This window comes from Oryctolagus cuniculus, chromosome 10 (assembly GCF_051225735.1).
Source record: "Oryctolagus cuniculus isolate XC-2025 breed Fujian yellow rabbit chromosome 10, ASM5122573v1, whole genome shotgun sequence".
NCBI classification, from domain to species: Eukaryota; Metazoa; Chordata; class Mammalia; order Lagomorpha; family Leporidae; genus Oryctolagus; species Oryctolagus cuniculus.
The window spans coordinates 85,942,776-85,966,283 of record NC_142876.1 but is presented as its reverse complement, the minus strand read 5'-3'; the positions used below and the strand labels follow the sequence as shown (position 1 = coordinate 85,966,283).

The window sequence follows — 23,508 nt, the reverse complement described above, 5'->3', positions numbered from 1 at the left end:
TGACAATAAGAAAGTGTTTATACGTTATGTATGCCCCCTGGGAGCCACAGCTGACCCAATTTGAGAACCACTACTGAAGATAATGGAGGTAGGACGGCTGGTATGAAAGCATGGATGATACAAAGTTCTGTATAACTTAAGATCCTTCCATGTTGTTTCTACCTTGTAGGGTGAACAGATCTTCATCCTTGTCTTTGACAAATTTAAGAAATTGAATTGAGAGTTTTCTTGAGTGGCACTGAATTATGTGGGGACTGCTGAGGCTTCTAGGAGATCAGCCGTCCTTGACTAAATTAGCATTGGGAATTATGTCTTCATGGGCATGGAGAAATGAGCAAGAGTAAAAGCAAATGAGCTTGGGCTTTGATCTCCGCTCTAAGTGTTATATGATTTTTGTGTAATAAAAACACAATGGGGGCCGGCGCTGCAGCTCACTAGGCTAATCCTCCGCCTTGCGGCACCGGCACACCGGGTTCTAGTCCCCGTCGGGCCACCGGATTCTGTCCCGGTTGCCCCTCTTCCAGGCCAGCTCTCTGCTGTGGCCAGGGAGTACAGTGGAGGATGGCCCAAGTACTTGGGCCCTGCACCCCATAGGAGACCAGGAGAAGCACCTGGCTCCTGCCATCGGATCAGCGCGGTGCGCCGGTTGCAGCATGCCAGCCGCGGCAGCCATTGGAGGGTGAACCAACAGCAAAAGGAAGACCTTTCTCTCTGTCTCTCTCTCTCTCACTGTCCACTCTGCCTGTCAAAAAAAAAAAAAAAAAAACAAAAAAAAAAACAAAAACAAGCCGGCGCCGCGGCTCACTAGGCTAATCCTCCACCTTGCGGCGCCGGCACACCGGGTTCTAGTCCCAGTCGGGGCGCCGGATTCTGTCCCGGTTGCCCCTCTTCCAGGCCAGCTCTCTGCTGTGGCCAGGGAGTGCAGTGGAGGATGGCCCAGGTGCTTGGGCTCTGCACCCCATGGGAGACCAGGATAAGTACCTGGCTCCTGCCATCGGATCAGCGCGGTGCGCCGGCCGCAGCGCGCTGGCCGCGGCGGCCATTGGAGGGTGAACCAACGGCAAAGGAAGACCTTTCTCTCTGTCTCTCTCTCTCACTGTCCACTCTGCCAGTCAAAAAAAAAAAAAAAAAAAAAAAAAACCCACAAATGGCCAATACAGCTCCATACTGTGTATGTGTGTACATGTGAGCGTGCAAGAGTGCACAGGTATGCATGCACATGCACACACACATACATAAACACACACATACACCCTTCTCCAGAGCCCCAAGGTTGCACTCATCTTCCAGGTGAAACAGCAAATCAGCCTTCTGAATAGGAGCTCGTCTTTTTCTTTTGGAAACAGAAAACTTCATCAAGTTTTCTACTTTTGAGAACTTCATCAAAGTTATTTGCTGTTGCTACTTATGAAATAAGATACCAAAATCCTCAGAGACTCTGAGTTTCAGAGCCATATGAAATATAAAATAGGTGTCATATCTGGCACTTCCAATTATACGGTTTCCTGAAAGGCCACCAAGGACTCTCTAGTTTAATTAAGTTTCTAATTTAAAGTGGGCAACAAAGAGGTAGATTAAGTGATTCACCCAAGGTCCATGTAAATGGAAAACGACAGACCACGGGTGGATACCAAAGGAATTCTAAAGTTCCTTTTCCTGACTTATTTTTATCCCTCTCTCCTAAGTTCTAGCTTTTTTCTTTGTTTAAATGAATTTATAAAATATTTTAAAAATTTGAGAGGCAAAGATAAAAATAAAGAAACAGCTCCCACCCACTGATTCACTCTGCAAATGTCCACTCATGTGAGTGACAGGAACCCAGTTCTTGAGCTACCATCACCTCCTTCCAGAGTCTGCATTAGCAAGAAGCTGAAATCAGGATCCAGGAATTGAAACCATGAGATATAGTTCAGGATACAGGTCTCAGCAAAAAGCCGGAGGATGGTCACCACACCATCTCCCAGGGTTTCCTCTAAGACTCCTCCTATGGCCAGCACCTCAAAATCTCTGCTGTAGCAAAGCCACTGACAAGGAGCAGAGCCAGCCAAAAATATCCAACGTGGCTCCTGACTACATCCCAACAATGACCTGCAGCCTATTATAGTATAGTAAAATTACCATGGCTGACAATCCTATTCCCAGCATACTTGTCATGCCATGACACTTCTGAGACTTCCTAAAGAGGCTGGAAATGGGCAGTCACCCAATGTCTAGAAAACGCTGCCCTTTCCTGGGAGGCTCTGCCAAAAGCACAATCACCTATGCTTCCAGACCACAGAAAAGCTTGGGCCAGAACCTTCTGGGGAAAGCTTACCTTTGAGTGTGTACTTTCACTATTTTAATAAATCTTATTCCTCTTCTGATCTTTATGTATTGTCTTCAAATTATTTCATGTGTCAAAAACAAGGACCTAACTCCCTCAGCCCCCCAACATGGTTCTTTAATGTGGGATGTGGGTATCTTAACTGTTGGGCTAAATGTCATTTTCAGTCTTTTGGCATTCTCTCCTTCATTATTCTTCCCATAGTGTATTACTGAGGAGTCTATCAGCACATAGCTTGGCTTATGATAGATGCTCAGTAAATATCTATCACTCAATGAAACAAAGACTAAAATTCCAGAGACAAAGGGCAACACTTTAAAGCAACTTCCCATTGAGGTATTATTTCCATTAGAAGAATACAGTGTTGCGGCTGTTGAAAAGCACAAGTGCTCACGGGTGCCATCTGAAATCCATGGCCACAGATGCTATTGATCCTACTACCTAGGACTTTATACCTAACTGTTAACCTCAGACATTCCATGGAAACCTTTGGTAGACAATCAAATATTAAAATGAAAACAGACTTTGGACCAATAGAGGCTTACAAATATCTGCCTGGGATGGAGATATCCACAAATATTGGCATATCAGAGAGTCAAAAATCTCACTGGAGTTTTAGAATCAGCAGCCTTTAAGCCCCTACATCCTGCCATTGGAAGATGGAAGTCCTATTATCCTGTCTTTTCATTTTTTTTAGAAAACTTTTATTTAATAAGTACAAATTTAGAAAGTACAACTTTTTTATTAAAAGATTTATTTTATTCATTTGAAAGACAGAGTTATAGAGAGAGGTAGAGACAGAGAGACAGGTCTTCTATCCTCTGGTTCACTTCCCAGATGGCTGCAATGGCCGGAGCTGCACCGATCCGAAGCCAGGAGCTTCTTGCAGGTCTCCCACGTGGGTGCAGGGTGGGCCATCTTCTACTGCTTTCTCAGGCCATAGCAGAGAGCTGAGTCGGAAGAGCAGCAGCTAGGACTAGAACCGGCACCCATATAGGATGCTGGAGCTTCAAGCCAGGGCATTAACCCGCTGCGCCACAGCACCAGCCCCACAACTTTTGGATTATAGTGGTTTCCCCTCCCTAACCACCCTCCCACCCACAAACCATCCCAACTCCCACTCTCTCTCCCATCCCATTCTTCATCAAGATTCATTTTTAATTATCTTTATATACAGAAGATCAACTTAGAATATACTAAGTAGAGGTTTCAACAGATTGCACGCACACAGACACACAAAGTATAAAGTACTGTTTGAAGACTGGTTTTACTGTTAATTCGCATAGTACAACACATTAAGGACAGAGTTCCTACATGGGGAGTAGGTGTACAGTGAGTCCCGTTGTTGATTTAACAACTGATACTCTTATTTATGACATCAGTAATTCCCTGAGGCTCTTGTCATGAGCTACCAAGGCTATGGAAGCCTCTTTGAGTTCACAAACTCTGACCTGATTTAGACAAGACCATAAGCAAAGCAGAAGTTTTCTCCTCCCTTCAGAGAAAGGCACCTCCTTCTTTGACAGCCTGTTCTTTCCACTGGGGTCTCACTCACAGAGATCTTTCATTTAGGTCATTTTTTGCCACAGTGTCTTGGATTTCCATGCCTGTGAAACTCTCACAGGCTTTTTAGCCAGATCTGAATGCCTTAAGGGCTGATTCTGAGGCCAGAGTGCTGTTTAGGGCATTTGCCATTCTATGAGTCTGCTGTGTGTCCTGCTTCCCATGTTGGATTGTTCTCTCCTTTTTAATTCTATCAATTATTATTAGCAGACACTGGTCTTATTTATGTGATCCCTTTAACACTTAATCCTATCTTTATGATCAACTATGAACTGAAACTGATCACTTTGACTAGAAAGATGGCATTGGTACATGCCAACTTAATGGGATTTGGAGTCCCATGGCACGTTTCTAGCTCTACCATTAGGGCTAAGTCCTAGTGAGCATGTGCTGAACTGTACATCTCCTCCATCTTTTATTCCCACTCTTATTATTTATTTATTTATTTATTTATTTATTTTGGACAGGCAGAGTTAGAGAGAGAGACAGAGAGAAAGGTCTTCCTTCCTTTGGTTCACTCCCCAAATGGCCTCCACAGCCGGCGCTCTGCGCTGATCTGCAGCCAGGAGCTTCCTCCTGGTAACATATCCTGTCTTTCAAATACTCCTTGAATCCTCAGCACAGAAAAATTCGAATCTCATTATGCTTGTTCTTCTCTGCCTCCTCCATTCCACTTCATGTCATGGGAATGCAGAAGAGACCAAGGGCAAGTGGATACTACCATGGCAACCTCAGGCACCACAGTCACATGCAAACACTTAAAAACACTTGCAAAACCCAGGAAGCTCAAGTACTTCACACATCGCTAATCATCATAGATAGAGGCACTTTGGATGCTCATGGTCACAATTGGCAATGCGTAAAGCTGTAGTCATGGTCTTCTGATTTACTTGTTATTCCCTGACCATGCTTAAAGGTATTCATGCTGTAACAATCAGATCCATACACACATTTCACATTCACATTAGCTTTGGCAATGGGGACAGGTGAGGATAGCCAGTGGCAAGGAAACAAATACATACATCTCACTTTGGTTCTCTGTCCTGGTGCTTTGTAACTATGGCAATTACCCACTATCTCTTTTCTGCCTTCCACCCTAATGCCTTCTCAATCCATCCCCTCTCTTGCAGCTGCATTGAGGTTTCTGAAGTGTGAATCTCATCTTATCATTTCTCTGCTAAAACCTCTTCAGTGACATTCCATTGTCTGGGATCATCCGGTCCCCTGCCTGCCTCTCCATACCCCTTCTACCACTACATGCTCGGGTCACCTCTGCCAGGTGACCCTCTATCTCAGAATGAACAAGCTCTCAACCTGAGAAAGGTTGCCCAGCTCATTCTGCATGTCTCCATGCAAACTGTGCCTCTTCAGACACACATACCCAAGGACTTCTACACAGGCTTCCCCTTTCTATTCTGATCAGGGTGCCCAGGTAGTCACCAACTTCAGAGCAACAGTTTCCATTTGCTAATACTTGTATATGTGTGGTTGCCTTTGTGTATATATTTCATTTTCCCTTGAACATCTACAAAATGTGTGTGTCTTTCACAAGCCACTATAGAGCAAGTGTCCAACTCTGCCTAACACATAGTAAGCGCAAGAGATGTTGATTAGATGCATGAGTGTATATCATTATAGAAAGAGGGAGACAGCATTGAAGAAGACTCACTTGCCCTAGGAGAGATCAAATTTAACCTTTCTGCCCCTTGATTCTATGCACCCTCTTTGTCTTTTCTGCTCTGCCTCTTGCTCTTTTACCAAGCTTAGTATTTACAGGAACTCAGGGTTTTCAAATACGATAAGGCACAAGGAAACCTCAGATCATTCCATTGCTTTTGTTTAATTCCCATATTTTTCACCACTGTATATTTTAAGAGGAATCTAACCTTGATTCATTTATAGCTGGTGTCAGCTATTTCATCTAATTGGGCCTCAATTTTTTTTTTAAATCAAAATCTCCTTTCACTGCCACAGGAAGTCATATTTTGTCAAGACTAGATGAACTTGAACCCAGAGAGATTTGAATTCTACTGCAACCTCAAAAACCACAAAAATGGCAGAAATTCGGGAAGTCAAGAATGTCCTTGTGCCTCATGCATGGGGCCTAACATTTTGTTCATCTTGCAAAGATTTGTGTTACCAGTTTCACCCCTGCCACAGTTCTTGGTACAGACACGTGAGATCATGTAGAGTCACTGAGCTTACAAGGCAGTTTTCACAGCAACCTCTGGTAGCCTTTTGAGTTTCTAATGTAACCTCTGCAAACAGCTGCTCTAAATTCCATCATGTCCCAGACCCACACAGACCTACCCTGCATAGTGTTCACTTGGAGGACAAAGGAAGTTCAAGGAGGAACATGTAGCAAGATGTGAATCAGCCAAGTGACTGCAGCTGCTTTGCAAGTAGCCCCTCAGAATGCAGATTTTAATGTTGTTTTTGGTTGGCTGTTTTTAAAAAGTAAAACTTTTTCAACTTAAGGATGTGTACACTATCATAGTTTTTTCCTTAAAATGATTAAAGGGAAAAAACAGCCCCTTCTCCAAGCTGTTCTACCTATGAAAATAAACCTTCAACGTCCAGGAAGAAATTATCACAACCTGGCTAAATGAAGACCACAAGCCCTTCATTTTCTTCAGTGAGGTACAGTAAAATGTCAATCAACTTACTGACCATCTTCTACCTTGGAATGAAAGTTGCAATGTCAGCAATACAAAGAGTCTCCACAAAGTTAATGTAACACTGGTATTTTAAGAAAAATTTCAAACTTTTTACACCAAAATAAACTTCTTAAAAATTCTTTATTTTGTCTGGAAGGCAGAGAGACACAGAGAGAAAAAAAATCTTCTATCTGCTGGTTCACTCCCTGAATATTTTTAACATCCCAGGCTGGGGCCAGGCTCAAGTCAAGAACTAGAACTCAGCCAGGTTTTACATGCAGGTGGAAGGAACCCAGCTACTTGAGCTATCGCCGCTGCCTCTCAGGGTGTGTTTTACCAAGATGCTGGAAGCTGAGGCAGAGCCAGACTCAACTGAAGGCACTCTAATAAGAGATCCGAGTGTCCCAAGTGGCATTTTAATTACTGTGCCAAAAGCCTGCTCCGTATACCTGTACTACTTAATATTTTTAAACAAAGAAAATAAATTGCTATTTTATGAACATAATAGGAATTGAATAAAAGTCTATTTGAGCTGTGCTTATCAACCAAGTATATGAGAAGAATATTGATCTAAACGATGCTGTTTATGCAGCAGGAGCTTCTATTGCAGAACACATAAAAAATAGTCCTTATTTATTCAAGGACTGATTGACTTTCCTTCTCTGTTCTTCCTCCCACAGTGTTTTGGCTATTTCACTGCTTGCCAACCTTTCCATCTAGGTGTCTGGGGTTGGGGGCAGCGGGTCTGGGGAGGAGAGGAAGGAAACTGGAATCAGCAATTTCCATTAGTTGCTAACAACTCTGCTAGATAGGTTTAGGAGGGGGAAATGCTGAAAATCAGTTATTTGGATTATCAGAGCCTGTCAACCACGCAGGCTACACCCTCTCCCATTAGCATAGATAGACTCAAGAGAATTCACCATAATTGCATTTGCAGTGACAGTGGCTGGATTGTTTTCAGTGATTTTGTGGTTCCAATTAGACTTTTTTTTTTCCTTTCAAATGGCACATCCTAACAGGGCATTTTGAGGAAAAAAGATGCTTTCTGTTGTGTTCTCATCTGTTACTAATCTCCACATCTTTCCAGATGAGACAGTTCATCTAGATGGACCAGGACAACTTCCTTGAATCTGAAAAGGGCATTTGTGTGTGTGTTGTTCTGGCAACCAAATAGCTTATTTGGAATGTCCAGGGAGATCAAACTGCATAATGCCATCAATAAAACAAAAAATATCTGAACAGATATCAGCTGAGTTTAACACAATTAAATATTTTTAATACCAATATTTTAAATCTCTGCTTAAAATCTTCTGGGTTATATTTGTTGATACTATAGGTTTTAGCTGAACAGTTCTAGCCAACCCAAAGGTGAAGTTTTCTCCTGGAATTAAAACGCCATGTTAGAAGGAACTGGGGCCCTCATGCTAACCACAACTTCCTTAGTGACTTTAAGGCAAATCCCACAGACTCTTGCCTCGATATGCTCAGCCCTAAAACTAACGCACAAGGAAAAAATTCCACACTGAATGTTTTACAGATATTTTTTGTATTCAAGATTTTGATCCCGACAGTGAGAAAATATTGAGCTATACAACAAAAAGGGTTTATTGCAATCAAATGGAACTGGATCTTGACTCAGACACATGCAAGTGGTCTTTTAAAAGTTCAGAGAATAATGTGGGCGATGCATGGCTACTGGCATTTTTCAGCACCAGAATTCACCTTTTAATTCTGTTTTCCACAACGGAGTACCCATGCACTGACTGATATGTTAGGGGACTAAGTGGTTTTTGAATAGTGTACTCCCTCCTTTGTAACACGAGATTGCATATAGTGCATTTATCACTGGGCTGTTGTGAAGGTCAATGATGACAAAGCATGTAAGCATGCTACATAATCCCTAGGACACAGCAAGTTCATGATAATTTGGAGTTATCCTCAAATCTTTGCTATGCCTCCCACAAAACCCACTCTGGTTTTCTCCTTCTCTAAAGAAAAACACACGTTGTAAAATAAGCAGTCTTCAAAGACAACTTGAAGACATCTGGGAATTCCAAAGGCTGAAAATTCCATGAGTTCATAGCAGTTTTCACTAATTCCACTGATCTGAAGACAAAAAGGAGAGAGTCAACCATGTGCCCAACCTCATTTCTGATGATTTTTTCCATGCTACCCCTTCTGCCTCTCTGGGGGTGGCTGTGCCTGTAAAAAACATCACAGTTGTCAGGAACAGAGCCGGCTTTCAAGGTTGGAATGTCAGAGGAGCCTTCTCTTCCTCAGACTTGAGGGGGTGGGCTAGGTAAGCGGTTCCAGGTCTGAAAGGAGACGGAGCTGAGATACAGAAACTGAAACTGTAACAGATGAGCAGCACAAACACCTTGGGCGAGCAATACATCAGACAAGACCCAAATAGGGCTGGAACATGGTTGTAAAGCCAAAGAAAAAAGAAGCATTGAAATGTGTTGTTACCTAGAAGCTGACTACACAGAAAGTTCTGTATTGTGGGCAGGCGCCGCGGCTCACTAGGCTAATCCTCCACCTAGCGGCGCCGGCACACAGGGTTCTAGTCCCCGTTTGGGCGCCGGATTCTGTCCCGGTTGCCCCTCTTCCAGGCCAGCTCTCTGCTATGGCCCAGGAGTGCAATGGAGGATGGCCCAAGTGCTTGGGCCCTGCACCCCATGGGAGACCAGGAGAAGCACCTGGCTCCTGCCTTCGGATCAGTGCGGTGCGCCGGCCGCGGCGGCCATTGGAGGGTGAACCAACGGCAAAGGAAGACCTTTCTCTCTGTCTCTCTCTCTCACTGTCCACTCTGCCTGTCAAAGTAAATAAATAAATAAATAAAAGAATAAAGTGAAAATATAACTTTAAAAAAAGAGAAAGTTCTTTATTGTATCATTTCAAAGGGTCATTGGCACTTTCTTTAGAAATGAGAGTTTTGTTTTCCCCTTTCCAGGACAAAAGTCAGAAGTACAATTAGCCCCTCTAAGAAGTATGAAGTGGGCTGATGTATTTTGGGTAGGTTGGACTCAGATGATTTTCCAACTGGATTGCTTTACATAAAGAAAAAAACCACATTCCTAATGGTGCTGAGGGGCTAGATGGGTGTAGACACTGAAATGGTCAGGTACTGTGTTATGCTGCTAGAAGTCCACTGAAAAATATACAACTGAACACAGAGTCCAAGAAAGGGGTTCTTTTCCTCATTAGAATCTAAGCTCCAAAAAGGTAAAGATTTCTGTTTGTTCTGTTTATTAGTGTTTGCTTGGCTACTGGGAGAGTAAGAACTTAGTAAGAACTTAGTAAGCCAAGGCCTTGATAAATACATGTTGAATTAACCAACTGGCTGTGAGACCCTGGGAAGAAGCTTATCCATCCCTGAGACTGCTGCCCCATCTGTGAAATGGGAGACAACAGGGATTAGATGTTTTCTAAACGAAATCTAATTTAACTATTTTATGGTTCTATTAGAAACAACAAATAAAAAACATTCATTTGATTTGTCTGTCTGCTCCATCACTCAACTTACTTCTTCCCTCAGTGCCTGTGTGACCTCTGGTAACTTTTGTAGCCCACAAATACGTTTCATTTCTTAATGTTTACTAGAAAATTAAAGTTACTTTCTCAATTCCATTTTGATATCATAGAATTTACTTTCCAAATAAATTCATGCTGCAAACAGGCCAACATAAACAAAATATTTTAAGTCAATTAGAATGCAGGAGGTACACAGATATGGCCAAAATCAGAAAGATGGGACACAACCAAATGCCTTTTGGCAATGAGTCATCTTCATCAGTACTGATGGCATACATCATCAAAACTTATTTTTTTCTTATATTTTCTAAGAATTTATTTATTTATTTATTTATTTTAGAGGCAGAGAGAGAGACAGATAGAGAGAGAGAGAGAGAGCGAGGGAGGACTTCCCTCTTCTGGTTCACTCCCCAGTGGCCACAACTGCCAAACCTGGGCTGATCTGGAGCCAGGAGCCAGGAGCTTCTTGGGCCATCTTCCACTGCTTTCCCAGGCCATAAGCAGAGAGCTGGATCAGAAGTTGAACAGCCAGGACTCAAACCAGTGCCCACATGGGATGCTGGCACCACATGTGGAGGCTTAGCCTACTACACCACAGTGCTGACCTCCAAAATCTGATTTTGATGAGTGCTCTCAAAGGGATTAAAGCATACTTTGAAGTCATCATGGCGTTCAGGTGACTTTAGCATTATATTTCTGTTTGCGGAACCCTAACTATTTTTATTGTATTTCTACAGAATATACTTGTTTTGTTTCTGACCATGATGGATTCACTTCTGTTGAAGAGTCTATCGACCATCAGTTACATTACGTTTTTCTCGCTGCTAAAACTCATGTTGGAACTTAATTCCAATGATTAGGTATTCCAAGGGTGGAAACTAAAAAACAACAAAAAATGTTTAAATGAGACTGAAAACTTAATCTATGGTGTTTAGATATAGGACTTTTGGGAGGTGATGATGATTAAAAACAGGATGGAACTCCCAGGACTGACTACTGGCGACTGTAGAAACAGGAAGACCAGAGGATACAAAAACACCACCTGCCTCAAGCCATGTGGTGTCCTGTGCCACTTCAGAACTCTCCCAGCAAAGAAGGCCATCATCACATATGACCACTGACCCTTGCACCAGAAGCAGGATTCAAATAAACCTCTTTTCTCTAAAACTTACTCCATCTATGGTCATGTGTTATTAGCCACATACCATCAATTCTAGACAATGAGAAAACTGGATAACATACATGACACCAATGCTTTCAGAAGGCACTATGTAGAGAACGACCTCAACAAATATGCACAAGGCTACATTTGAGGTTGTGGCTTACTATTAAGCTATGCAGGGTAAGATTTCAGAAGCCAAATAACAGCCACTGGGAAAGAACAATAACTAATGAGCTACTTAGATCTCATGTTCTGCTGCAACATATTCAAGCTCCAAGTCAGCCAGAGTGGAGGAAAAAACACTGAATCTATGCATCATTCAGTAGAGATTCCAGAATTATCCACGTCTCAGTAGCGATACACAATTATTACCTGGCCTACAAATCTTAAAATCCAATCACAAAAAGATTAAACTAAACCAAATGAAATTGTATGCTTGGCAGGACAAAGCACAACACTCTTTAAAAGAACAAACCACAATCCAGACATTCAAAAATATTACATTATTGATGCCCAGTATCTGGTAAAAAAAATTCCTTCTTCCTCAAAATCAGAGGGAAAATTAGCAGAACTAAACCAGAAGTGACAGAGATAATGGCATTAGCAGACAAGGACTTTAAAACAACTATCAAAAGTAGTTCAATTATTTTCTTGAGAAAGCAAGCAAGAATGCAATAAAAGAAAAGACTGTAAAAAAAAAAAGAATCAAACTTCAAAAATAGGCAAACATAGTATCTGAAGTGAAAAATCTGCTAGATGGTTGCAATGGTAGTTTGATGTTGCAGAAGAAAAGGTCAAAGAGTTTGAACAGAAGAAAAGGATAGAGTTGTCAACCAGTGGTGCCTTAGTAATCACATGCCTGTACCAAAAAAATCAGCTTCAACTCCTACCTATAATAGATCATAAATATCAAGATAAAATCAAACTTTATGACCTTGGGTAGACAAAGATTTCTTAGGACACAAAAAGTACCAATCATTACAGAGCCTTAAAAACTTGTAAGCTGGACTTCATCACAGGCAAAAACTTGTTATTGAAAAGCATGATTAGGCCGGCACCACAGCTCACTAGGCTAATCCTCCGCCTGCAGCACTGGCACACCAGGTTCTAGTCCCGGTTGGGGCACCGGATTCTGTCCCGGTTGCTCCTTTTCCAGTCCAGCTCTCTGCTGTGGCCCGGGAGTGCAGTGGAGGATAGCCCAAGTGCTTGGGTCCTGCATCCACATGGGAGACCAGGAGAAGCACCTGGCTCCTGGCTTCGGATCAGCGCGGTGCACCGGCTGCAACACACCAGATGTAGTGGCCACTTGAGGCGTGAACCAACGGAAAAAGGAGGACCTTTCTCTCTGTCTCTAATTCTGCCTGTCAGAAAAAAAAAAAAAAAAAGAAAAGAAAAGAAAAGCATGATTAGAAAATAAGATGTAAAGTCAAAAATCACAAGAAAGTATTCTCAGTACATAAACATCCTAGAATGGTATCTAAATATAAAAATAACTAACTCAATAATAAAAATAGACATTTACTTAAAAAATAGGGAAAAATTTGAACATATACTTCACTTAAGAAATTTGTATGGCCAATGAACACTAAAAGATATTCAGTATCATATTACTATAGAAATAGAATTTTTAAACTACAGTAAAATACCACTAACATGGCTAGAAATCCAACAAGGTTCACATTACTGAAGTTTGGAAAGGATGTGGAATAATCAGCAATGTCACTTGCTGGTGGTGGTGGCAATGTAAAATGGCATAGACATCTTAGAACACAATTTGGCCTTAAAAAGTTAAAGATACAGGGCCAGTACCATGGCTCACTTGGCTAATCCTCTGCCTGCGGTGCTGGCACCCCAGGTTCTGGTCCCAGTTGGGGGACGCTGGGTACTAGTCCTGGTTGCTCCTCTTCCAGTCCAGCTCTCTGCTGTGTCCTGGGAGAGCAGTGGAGGATGGCCCAAGTGCTTGGGTCCCTGCACCCGCATGGGAGACCGGGAGGAAGCACCAGATTCCTGGCTTCGGATCGGCGCGCAGCGCCAGCTGTGGCAGCCATATGGGGAATGAACCAACGGAAGGAAGACCTTTCTCTTTGGCTCTCTCTCACTGTCTATTACTCTCTCTCTGTCTCTCTCTCTCACTAACTCTGCCTGTCAAAAAAAAAAAAAAAAGTTAAAGATATATGAAGGTCCTTCCAAAAGATCATGGAAAATGAAATTAAAAGACAAGTTCACTTTAGCACACAAGTTTTTGAAATCCATGCATACAGAGGCTCTTCAATGTGCTTATGGAAAGTCAATATTATGAAAAAACTCCATGGATTTCAAAATTTTTGTTTCACAATAAACGTGCACTTTAATTCCCTTTTTTCCTTGAACTTTTTGAAGCACCCCCCTTCTGACCATATAACCCAATAATTCCTCTTCTAGGTATGAATCTAATAAAAATGTAAGTCTACACTGCCTAATTCTCTACTTGTACATGAGTGTTTGTTGAAATACAAACTATAATGAATCCCAAAACTGTTTCACAGAGTGAAAGCAACCAGACACAAGAGTACACAGCATGTAACTTCATTTGAAGATTCAGAATAGGTAGTCTAATGTGGGGAGCAACTGGGAGCAACTCGGACTAGACTAAGTTACTGGAATTAAGACTTATTCTATGCATCTGCTCTCCCACAATATGGCGCTGGGAGAGGAGGAAACAGCTTCTACACAGCTGCCTCCAGTTCAACCAATAAACAGCAGGACCTGCTCCTGATTGGAGGAGAGCAGCGTACTCGGCGTGTGGGTAGCAGAGTTGGGATTGGTGGAAGAGGACTATAAAGGAGGAGAGAGATGGCATGCACCAGGAACATCTAAGGGGAACATCTATCTGAAGGAACACCTGTGCAGCCCCCGAGAGAGCCGGCCGGTGGTGTGCTGCTCCCCTGCGGAAGTGGGGAAAGTGGCAGGGGGCCCGCCCCTCCATGGAGGTGGAGGGACGGTAGCCAACCCAGGAAGAACCAGCAGCAAACCCGGGGAGGGCCGAGCAGACAAAAGAACAGCGCAGGGTCCTGTGTCGTTCCTCCACGAAGAGGGGGAGCGACATAATGGTGCCGTGACTCGGATAGGAAACCTAGGCAGGGCTTAGTGTCGTTCCTCCACGAAGAGAGGGAGCGACAGTCTAATTTGAATTTATATATAATGTGATGTAATTGGGGTTGGAATGGGAGGTTACTGGGGTATTGTAAATTTCCTGTGTCTTTATTTGGGTGATGATCAATGTGGGTTTATGCATATATTAAAATGCATTGAATTGGGCACATAAAGTAGGTACATTTACTTTCTTATACATAGATTATATTTTAATAAGGTTCATGGTATATGAGTGAACACACATCTTTTTTTCCTGTTTCAGTTTTATGTTATTCTGTGCATCTCCTTTCCTACTCCTGCTAAGTTTCGGTCACCCATCATCTACCATGTGTATGATCAATGCGGACCATGACAGTAACTAATGGTTGTTGTCATGACAACATATACCTTCCACTGTACATTAAGAAAACTTCCCAGACTATTCCCAATTAGGTGGCACACCCTTGAGAGGCTTGTAAACATACCAACTGTGACTTAGGGATCTATAATCTCTGGCTTACCTTAATGACATAATACTTTAAGTATCTTTTATAGATTTAGATGTTAATCCCAATCTGTGCTCCTGAATGCCATGTGTTGGTTGAAAGGAGCCAGGAAGAAGCTTGCAGCGTGACTTCTCACCACCTGAAAGTCTCTCAGACCACAGAGTGGGTCTTGTAGCCAAAGCCTCAGATTTCAGATTTCAGTTCATGATCCAGAAGGTGCAAGTGTGTCAAGTTGGTAACAGTATCCAGGAATAATTCAGTACTATCATCTTCAAAGAGTGGCAAGCAAAATGGAGGTCAGCCTTAAATAGTCAGAAACCAAAAGTATATGGTGAGCTAACGATAAGGAATCAGAGAATCCTAAGAGATGTAATTTATAGCATTACTGTTGATGAAGTTAGCAACCTTTAGCAAGGAGACGCAGAATCAATAGCTGTCTTGGAGTTTACAGCTGCAGAAATTTAAGTGGGAATTGACCAGGAAGTCAGGGGTAAGAGGCATGAGCAGAATATTTAAACTAGATCTAAAGATATTTAAGATTAATGTGTCTAAAATGTGGGCCTGGAATAGGTTTTTTTATATTTCCCAGAAAAACAGGACCAATGTTTATGAAAAATATCACAAATGCAGAAAATCATTCACCGATGTATTCATGGAAAAGACATTTGGGTGTGTGAACTATGACTCTGAAAGTATGGACTGAGAAAATATTTTAAAAATCCAATGCACACACTTCTATGTATCAGCTTGGATGTAACAGTGATGTAGTTGAGATGCTTATCATACAGCCTACTGGACTGGACCATAGTCTATCACAGCACAGAGTTAATCAACAGACTAGATAAGTGATAAGACCTCAGGGAAGGAGCACATTAGAACTCAAGCCAGCACAATGAGTCGTTAACACCCTTGGGAATGGATAGCTGTTAAACAATGCAAGGAGACTTTATTGTTCAGGGGGTTCAATGGAATCAAATGGGGATTTCAGAGCAAATTTATCTTTCAGATGTGTAGGAAGCTTCATCAAGGCAAAGTGCTTTTTCAGTTTCAAAGCAAATCATGCCACCACATCTTTTCATTTAGTACTGATCAGTTTGCTTAAAGGATTAGGAAGTGAAAGAAAAGATGCGTTCCAATTAGAATAATCCTTCTTGTCTTTCAATTTTGCATTTACAACTCCTTTCACAGTCTCCCACAAATGGGTATTAGCTCACATGACTTCATAGTCTACCCTGTGGTTTAACAAAATTTTGGTGTGTTGAGAGTAGTGAAACAAAATTTTGGTGTGTTGAGAGTAGTGAAACTTGTCAAAGTTGAGCAAAGATGACACAGAAGTTACAAAATGATCAGGTAATTTGGGGCAACTCAGATGCTTAGATCAGCAGAATGAGATATGTTTATATCCTTAAATATTCATTCCTGTTGTTTCAAAATATTTAAAAAGTGACAGTAAATGAATGTTGACTATTTTATGACTTCTTATTGCTTATTCCTTTGCCTATCCTTCAAGTCTATCCACCTGAGGTCAGAGAGTAAATACCAAAAGTTTTTAAAACTGGTGTCTAATTTCATTATAAACTCAACATCCAAATGTGAGTGGACCCACCTGGTCAAATTACTGAGTACACATTCCATAAAAAACTGTCACAATTTTCCTTGTCTTATTCAGAAAAACAAATAAAATATTGCATTCAAACTGCATGAAACTAAGAATGACTTTCATGAGAGAGAATAAAGTTTTGGCTGGCACCGTGGCTCAATAGGCTAATCCTCCGCCTGCGGCACTGGCACACTGGGTTCTAGTCCCTGTCGGGGCGCCAGATTCTGTCCTGGTCCCTCCTCTTCCAGTCCAGCTCTCTGCTGTGGCCTGGGAGTGCAGTGGAGGATGGCCCAGGTCCTTGGGCCCTGCACCCGCATGGGAGACCAGGAGAAGCACCTGGTTCCTGGTTTCAGATCAGCACGGTGGGCTGGCCTGCAGCACGCCAGCCTCAGTGGCCATTGAGGGTGAACCAACGGAAAAGGAAGACTTTTCTGTCTCTCTCTCTCAGTGTCCACTCTGCCTGTCCAAAGATTAAAAAAAAAAAAAGAAAATTTTTTCCCAAAGAAACCCTTTATTTATTGAATACAAATTTCACAAATACAACTTTAGGAATACAGTGATTCTTCCCACCATACCCGTCCTCCCACCTCCACTCCCACCCCATATCCTCCTCCCTCTCCCATTCCCAGTCCCAATCTCCATTACGATTCATTTTCAATTAATTTATGCACAGAAGACTAACTCTGTACTAAGTAAAGATTTCAACAATTTACATACATACACAAAAAAACTGAGAACAAATTTTACAGTTAATTCTTGTAATACAACAGATTGAGGACAGAAGTCCTGCATGGGAAGTAAGTGCACAGTGACTCCTGTTGTTAATTTAACAACTGACACTTTTATTTATGACGTCAGGGATCACCCGAGGCTCGTCATGAGCTGCCAAGGCTATGGAAGCCTTTTGAGTCCACAAACTCTGTCACTATTTAGACAGGGCCACAATCAAAGTGGAAATTCTCTCCTCCTTTCAAAGAAAACTACATCCTTCTTTGATGGCCCCTTCTTTCCACTGGGGTCTCACTCACAGAGATCCTTCATGTAGGACTTTTTTTTTTTTTTTTGGCCACATTGTCTTCACTTTCCATGCCTGAAACGCAAGAGTGTTTTTGTTTTTGTTTTAAAGATTTATTTATTGAAAGGCAGAGTTACAGAGAGAGAGAGGCAGAGAAAGAGAGAGAGAGGTCTTCCATCCACTGGTTGACTCCCCAGATGGCCACAATGGTTGAAGCTGCGCTGATCCAAAGCCAGGAGCCAGGAAATTCTTCAGGTGCAGGTGCACGGGCCCAATTACTTGGGTCATCTTCTACTTTTTTCCCAGGCCATAGCAGAGAGCTGGATCAGAAGTGAAGCAGCTGGGACTTGAACCAGCACTCATATGGAATTCTGGCACTGTAGGCGGTGGCTTTATCAGCTATGCCACAGCGCTGGCCCAATGATAAAGTTTTTAACAGTGAATTTTTAACTTGGGGATATTTGACTGAGTGTTTGAATGCCCTGCTATGCTCACTGGCTCTTTTCAGAGGACCAACTATTGTTAACTGCATGCATTGGTCTCAGTAATAATAGCAAGCACAATAACAACTCATGTTTATTAGTTATTTCTCTGATCAAATCACTGTTGAGTCCCGGACATAGAACACACTGAATTCTACATAGTCCTAATCATTGGTTATCATCTATTTTTCAGTTCAACAAAGTGAGGCAAGTGAAGCGCTTGTCTGGAGTCACAGAGGTTAAGAGGAAGTGAAGGCGGAGTCTGAGCTTTGCCTATGATGATGTCCATAAGCACAAACAGAATGCAGCAGGAGGGGTCCACCAGCCCCACCCACTGACATCCTTCAGGTCAAAGTCCCAGTTGATCGAAGCAACTGACACTTAATCACTGCACAGGTACATTCAGGGCTTTTCTATGTCCAACTGCAGACCTGGACAGAGCTTTCTTCTGCTTAGCTTACTTGAATTTGTGTTAAAGAAGCAGCAAGTCTCAGGTCGATGCCAGGGGACCTTTAAAAGAAAGCAGTTGTAGAATTATTTCAAGGTGGTTCTTCATATTGCTGAAATGCGTTCTCTCCCAGAATGCAACTTTTAAAACTCACCAAAGATTTAAGACGGTGGCTCCCTGAATTTTGGCAAAGATAGTAGATATTTTTCTAGCTTATTATTATGAAACAGAGTCATAGTGAATGTCTACTTAGCAGGCACTGAATGTAGCACTTGACATGTACTGTGGCCATGGTGTGTAAGGTTAGCACTTACGTGCTTTTCACAGATTTGGAACTTGAAGCTCCAAGTGTGTTAAAGATCACACAGCTACTAGGCGGTGACTTGAGGACTGAATCCCTGGTTTATGCAATTACAAAACTCTTATTCTTCCTGGGGTCCCACTCTGAATCCCACCACAGAGCTTCTAAATACAAATAAGGACAGATAGCAATCTATAGGATGAGTCTCAGTTGTCAGTGTATCCACTGAGAGCTTTTGGGTGGAAAATGCTAATGAATGACAAGCATTTCACCCCACTGCAACTTCTCTTCCAGCTTATATAATTTTGATGTCCACAGGCAAGACAAATCGAGTGATAGCAGATTCTCTGTGTTTTCCAAACAAACAAGGTGTAGGAGGGTGGGGAAATGGTGTGACCTTGTTCTTGAGATCAGAGATGCTCAAAGGCCTGGGAAAAGGCCCTCCAGGGAGGACACACTCACTGTTTCTCACCAGTTCAGCTCAGGGTCTGTTGTCTAATCATTTTCTTATCACTAAATATTGCATATTTACACAGGTGCTTCTCTGCTTTAATTGCCTGGAAGCAGTCACTGGGAGCAAGGCTGTGGGCCTGAGCTTGGGCGATGTGGTCCAGCTGCAGTCTGACAGGTAAATAATTACCACTAATCAAAGCCTAAGTGAATTCACGTTCTTCAAAGTCAGAGCGGGAAGAAGGGGACATGGGTTATAAATGAACTGTTAGGAATATTGGGAGAAATAAGAGCTGGGCAGTCTAGTCTTAGATGGAAACAACAAAGAGAGCAGTTAACATCAGCAAGACCTCAGCTGCCATGTGTATTACAGCACAAAGACCTCTGGCCAGACACCCCCTCCACACCCCTCCCCCCACTCCCATTTAGGCATAGTTTGGGTATCTTAGCAGCCTCTCTGGGTCTGTGCAACAGAGTCTGATGAGCTGTATCCTTTTCAGTTCTCAGAGGGTGTAATTTCCTGATCTCATTACACCGAATTCAGATGTTTTGACATCAAGGGGGGGGGGATTCTTCCTCTGGCCTCTCTATCAGTAAATAGTACTTACAATAAATATCAAGAATGATCACACTTGCTGCTTAAGAGCAGGCCATAGCGTGTTATTAAATGAATGGCCATCCCTCCTCGGGGGGCCGGTGGGTTTCAGCAGAAATTCCCACAGAGTCTTTATGAAGGATGCCTCCCCCACCACCAAGGCGTGACTCCGTGCGCCATGCACTGGGGAGTTCTGAGGACATTTGTGCAAAAGCCAGCCCGCACCCACTGCACAAAGCCTCTCAGCCTTTTTTCAAAGTCATTTTTCAGTTTCCTGGTAATGAACAAAACAGGTCTGATAATTTTCAATAATATACTCAGGAAATGAGTGGTGCAGCTTTCAAGCCGTTGCCACAGAAATCTAGTTCAATCAGTGCTTGGGAGCAAGGCCTGACTGAAGACTCCGTCTGTGTTGGGGGAGCAGCCAGGAGAGCTGCAGCAGCCACAAGAAGGCCATATTTTGACTGGTTTTCATCAAAGTGACTCGGGTGGTTTTTCTCTTTCTTTTTTCCTTCCCACTGCTTCTTCTAAAAGCATTTGACTCCAAAGCAGACAAAGAATTCTGTAGTTGTAATTCAAAGTGCTCCGCTGGGGGGTGAAGGATTTACCTATGGTCTGATTCCCAGCTAGGAGGAAAGCAAAGGACCAATGCATCAGGGGAAAAATATGAAACTGCTTGAGCGTCTCTTCTTTGTTCTCTTAACCCTGAAATTGTGCTGCACATGTCTTTGCCCTGAGCAGAATTCCCACCCAGACCTTGAAGGTGGAGATCTGGGAGAAATGCATGCTCTCTTTTGTCAGGGTGAGCACCCCTATATCGCAGTCTGAGAGAAAAATCCCGGCATCAAAAGGAAATGGCTCTAACTAAGGTCGTCCAAGATGCAATGCTATGTGCTGACTCAGGAAAACTCAAGGGCAACATGCTGAAAACATTTGCAGGCCTGGAAAACAACTGGTTTAATAATTCAGCACGCTTTTAAGTTACAAAGAAAAATACATAAAAACAAATAAACCCTTTCCCAAAGTGATGTTGTATGGTCAGACACTCCTGAAAACAAAGAAACAGAGCTCACCATCAGAGGCAAATTCAACTTTGTGAAACCCTGTGACAACTGACGAAGAATCTTCCAGGCGGCCGGCGCCGCGGCTCACTAGGCTAATCCTCCGCCTAGCGGCGCCGGCACACCGGGTTCTAGTCCCGGTCGGGGCGCCGGATTCTGTCCCGGTTGCCCCTCTTCCAGGCCAGCCCTCTGCTGTGGCCAGGGAGTGCAGTGGAGGATGGCCCAGGTGCTTGGGCCCTGCACCCCATGGGAGACCAGGAAAAGCACCTGGCTCCTGGCTCCTGCCATCGGATCAGCGCGGTGCGCCGGCCGCAGCGCGCCGGCCGCGGTGGCCATTGGAGGGTGAACCAACGGCAAAAAGGAAGACCTTTCTCTCTGTCTCTCTCTCTCACTGTCCACTCTGCCTGTCAAAAAAAAAAAAAAAAAGAATCTTCCAGGCAATACCACACCCCAAATGGATGAATGGGAGAGTCTTTTTCACAACTACAAAATACTCAGATGAAAAGGTGAAATGGCCAGTTGATGCCCCAGATTTATTTTCATCTGGGTGTCATATAGCTCTGTGTTTTCCTGAGGATATTCCGAGAGTTCCCAGAGACACATCGGGGTGTCTGCCTTGGCATTGTTCACATTTTGCTCAGGGGCTGTCCCATGTGCAGCATCCTAGGCCTCTACTCACAAGAAGCCAGGAACACCCCCAAAGCTGTGACAACTAAAAGTGTCTCGAGACAAAGCTAAATGCAAACCTGCCACTAGTGAAGGAGCATGTGGCTTAGCGTGCCTTAAGTGAGCTGTTTAATTTCATAATCAAGCAAGCAGCAAAGGTAGAACCTCCACAGTGTCTGCAAAGCCTTCCCCTCTACCCTAACACTGTGATTAATCTGACTTCAACATTATTGTAGATGCTCTCTCGATGGCCTAATAGCTCTAGACATCCAGGAATAAACACTCTGCATGAAGAAGTCGCTATTCGTATTTCCTCTCAGTTCAGAGATGTTCACTGGAATGCAAGGAAAGAACACACAGTTGGCCCAACCTGGGTGTGGGAAACTGAGCCATATGTAATTGCTTACATTTGCCCCTTAATCCTTGTTAGTAATTTCCGTTAGTTGAATGAATAGCCAAAGTCTAAAGAGCCTTCCAGATCCACCTCAAAGCAGACTTCTATAACCCTAAGTGACAACACCGTGATGTGATAATGGAAGGAGAATGGAATTTGGGAATTTAACACCTAGGATATTCTGCTTACCAACTCTGGGGAGTAACTTCCTTTAGCATCTACTTCCTTATCCGAAAGAAGATCACTGTAACTGTCTTGCAAAATGTATGTAAGTAGAAGGTAAGACATTGAAGCCCGTGATCCAGAACTTGATATGTAATAGGCAGTGAGTATAGAACAGCATTATAGTGATTCGCTGAACATCTGTGAAACATAAAAGATTCAAATGTTGGGAACACTGTCATCCACATGGGAGACCCAGATGTAGCTCCAGACTCTTGGCTTGGGCATGGTCCTGTCTTGGCTGTTGCAGGCATCTGGGGAATGAACCAGGAGATGCAACATCTCAATCTCTATCTGTCTCTCTTTTCGGTTACTCTTCCTTCCAAACAGAGGAAAATAAGTATTTTTATAAAAGGAAATTATTTTCATGAGGGGTATAGCAAGGCAGAGGATTTGGTTATGGTTACTCAGCTTTTCTAGTATGTCAAGTACTATGCCATGTGCTTTTACATGAATTAAATTTCACCCACGAAGCTTGTTTCCTGCTTATATGGATAAGTTCCCTTCTTTGGTTTGCTTGCTTGCTTATCTATTACCCATCCCTGTCACTTAAAGGACAGCAAGAAACATGACTGTTTCATTACTGGCGTACTCCGCTGTCTCAAAACTTCAATTGATGCTGAAACAGTAAGTGACTCCATGCAAGAAGCAAAGTTATCTCCAGGATATTTGATTCTCTTCTTCTATCGAGTGTTCTTGATTCTTTAATGCAGATTTTTTAGTATTGATTCTTTTCTCATTCTTACACCCAGCAACCTGCTCCTGACCCTCACACTGCCTTTCGTGTAGATGACCCTTGTGACACTGTCATTGTCACATGGTTTCTAACCTCTGCTCTTACACCCACGCTCTTTGATGTGCTATGGCATCTTCCTCCCATTTCCTCATCAGTGTTCCTCAGATGGATTGTTATCATTGACTGGGTGTGGGCCAACATATTCAAGTCAGAGTCAAAGCCTTTCATTGTGGACCCCAACTTGCCCTAATCCATTTCACCTCCTACCATTTACCAATGTTACACCAAGCAGACCATTATTTTCTTGAATAACTGGCAAGTGAACATCAAGATTACCCTGCCATTTATTTAGTATATAGCTTATTGAGTGTCTCCTGGGTTTCAGGTACTATGCACTATGTATGCTGCAATAATAAGCTGTCCTCTGTCCCTTAGAGTATAAAAGATTATTGGGGACAAAGGCATCCAGACAACTGTGGTACAACTTCAGTCCACTTAGAAAGAGCTGACTGGGTGTCAGGTAGGCATGTGAAAGTGTCCGTAATACACATCCAGAAGGTATGAGACACCTGCTCGTGGGTGGGAGAACAAAATCTGACAACCGAAACCTAAACTATGAAGACAGCTTTGCTAGGGAAAAAAAGAGATTAGGGACCATGCGCATACCTTGAGAGAAAGAATA

At 42.8% G+C, this 23,508-nt stretch overlaps 1 long non-coding RNA gene across 39 annotated transcripts in view; it reads left to right on the top strand.

The window, feature by feature from the left end:
- LOC103349250 (uncharacterized) overlaps window positions 1-23,508 on the top strand; it is a 603,064-nt gene that overhangs the window by 364,687 nt on the left and 214,869 nt on the right. For 12 of the 39 annotated variants that reach the window (XR_016214701.1, XR_016214703.1, XR_016214712.1 and 9 more), the window contains one exon: window positions 19,239-19,330. The exons of 16 other annotated variants lie outside the window; for them this stretch is intronic. This is a non-coding gene — a long non-coding RNA (uncharacterized LOC103349250). Of the gene's footprint in view, window positions 1-18,146; window positions 18,350-19,238; window positions 19,331-20,485; window positions 21,228-23,508 lie in introns of those variants that run through there. 11 more of the 39 variants (XR_016214713.1, XR_016214714.1, XR_016214705.1 and 8 more) reach the window with 6 other exon arrangements.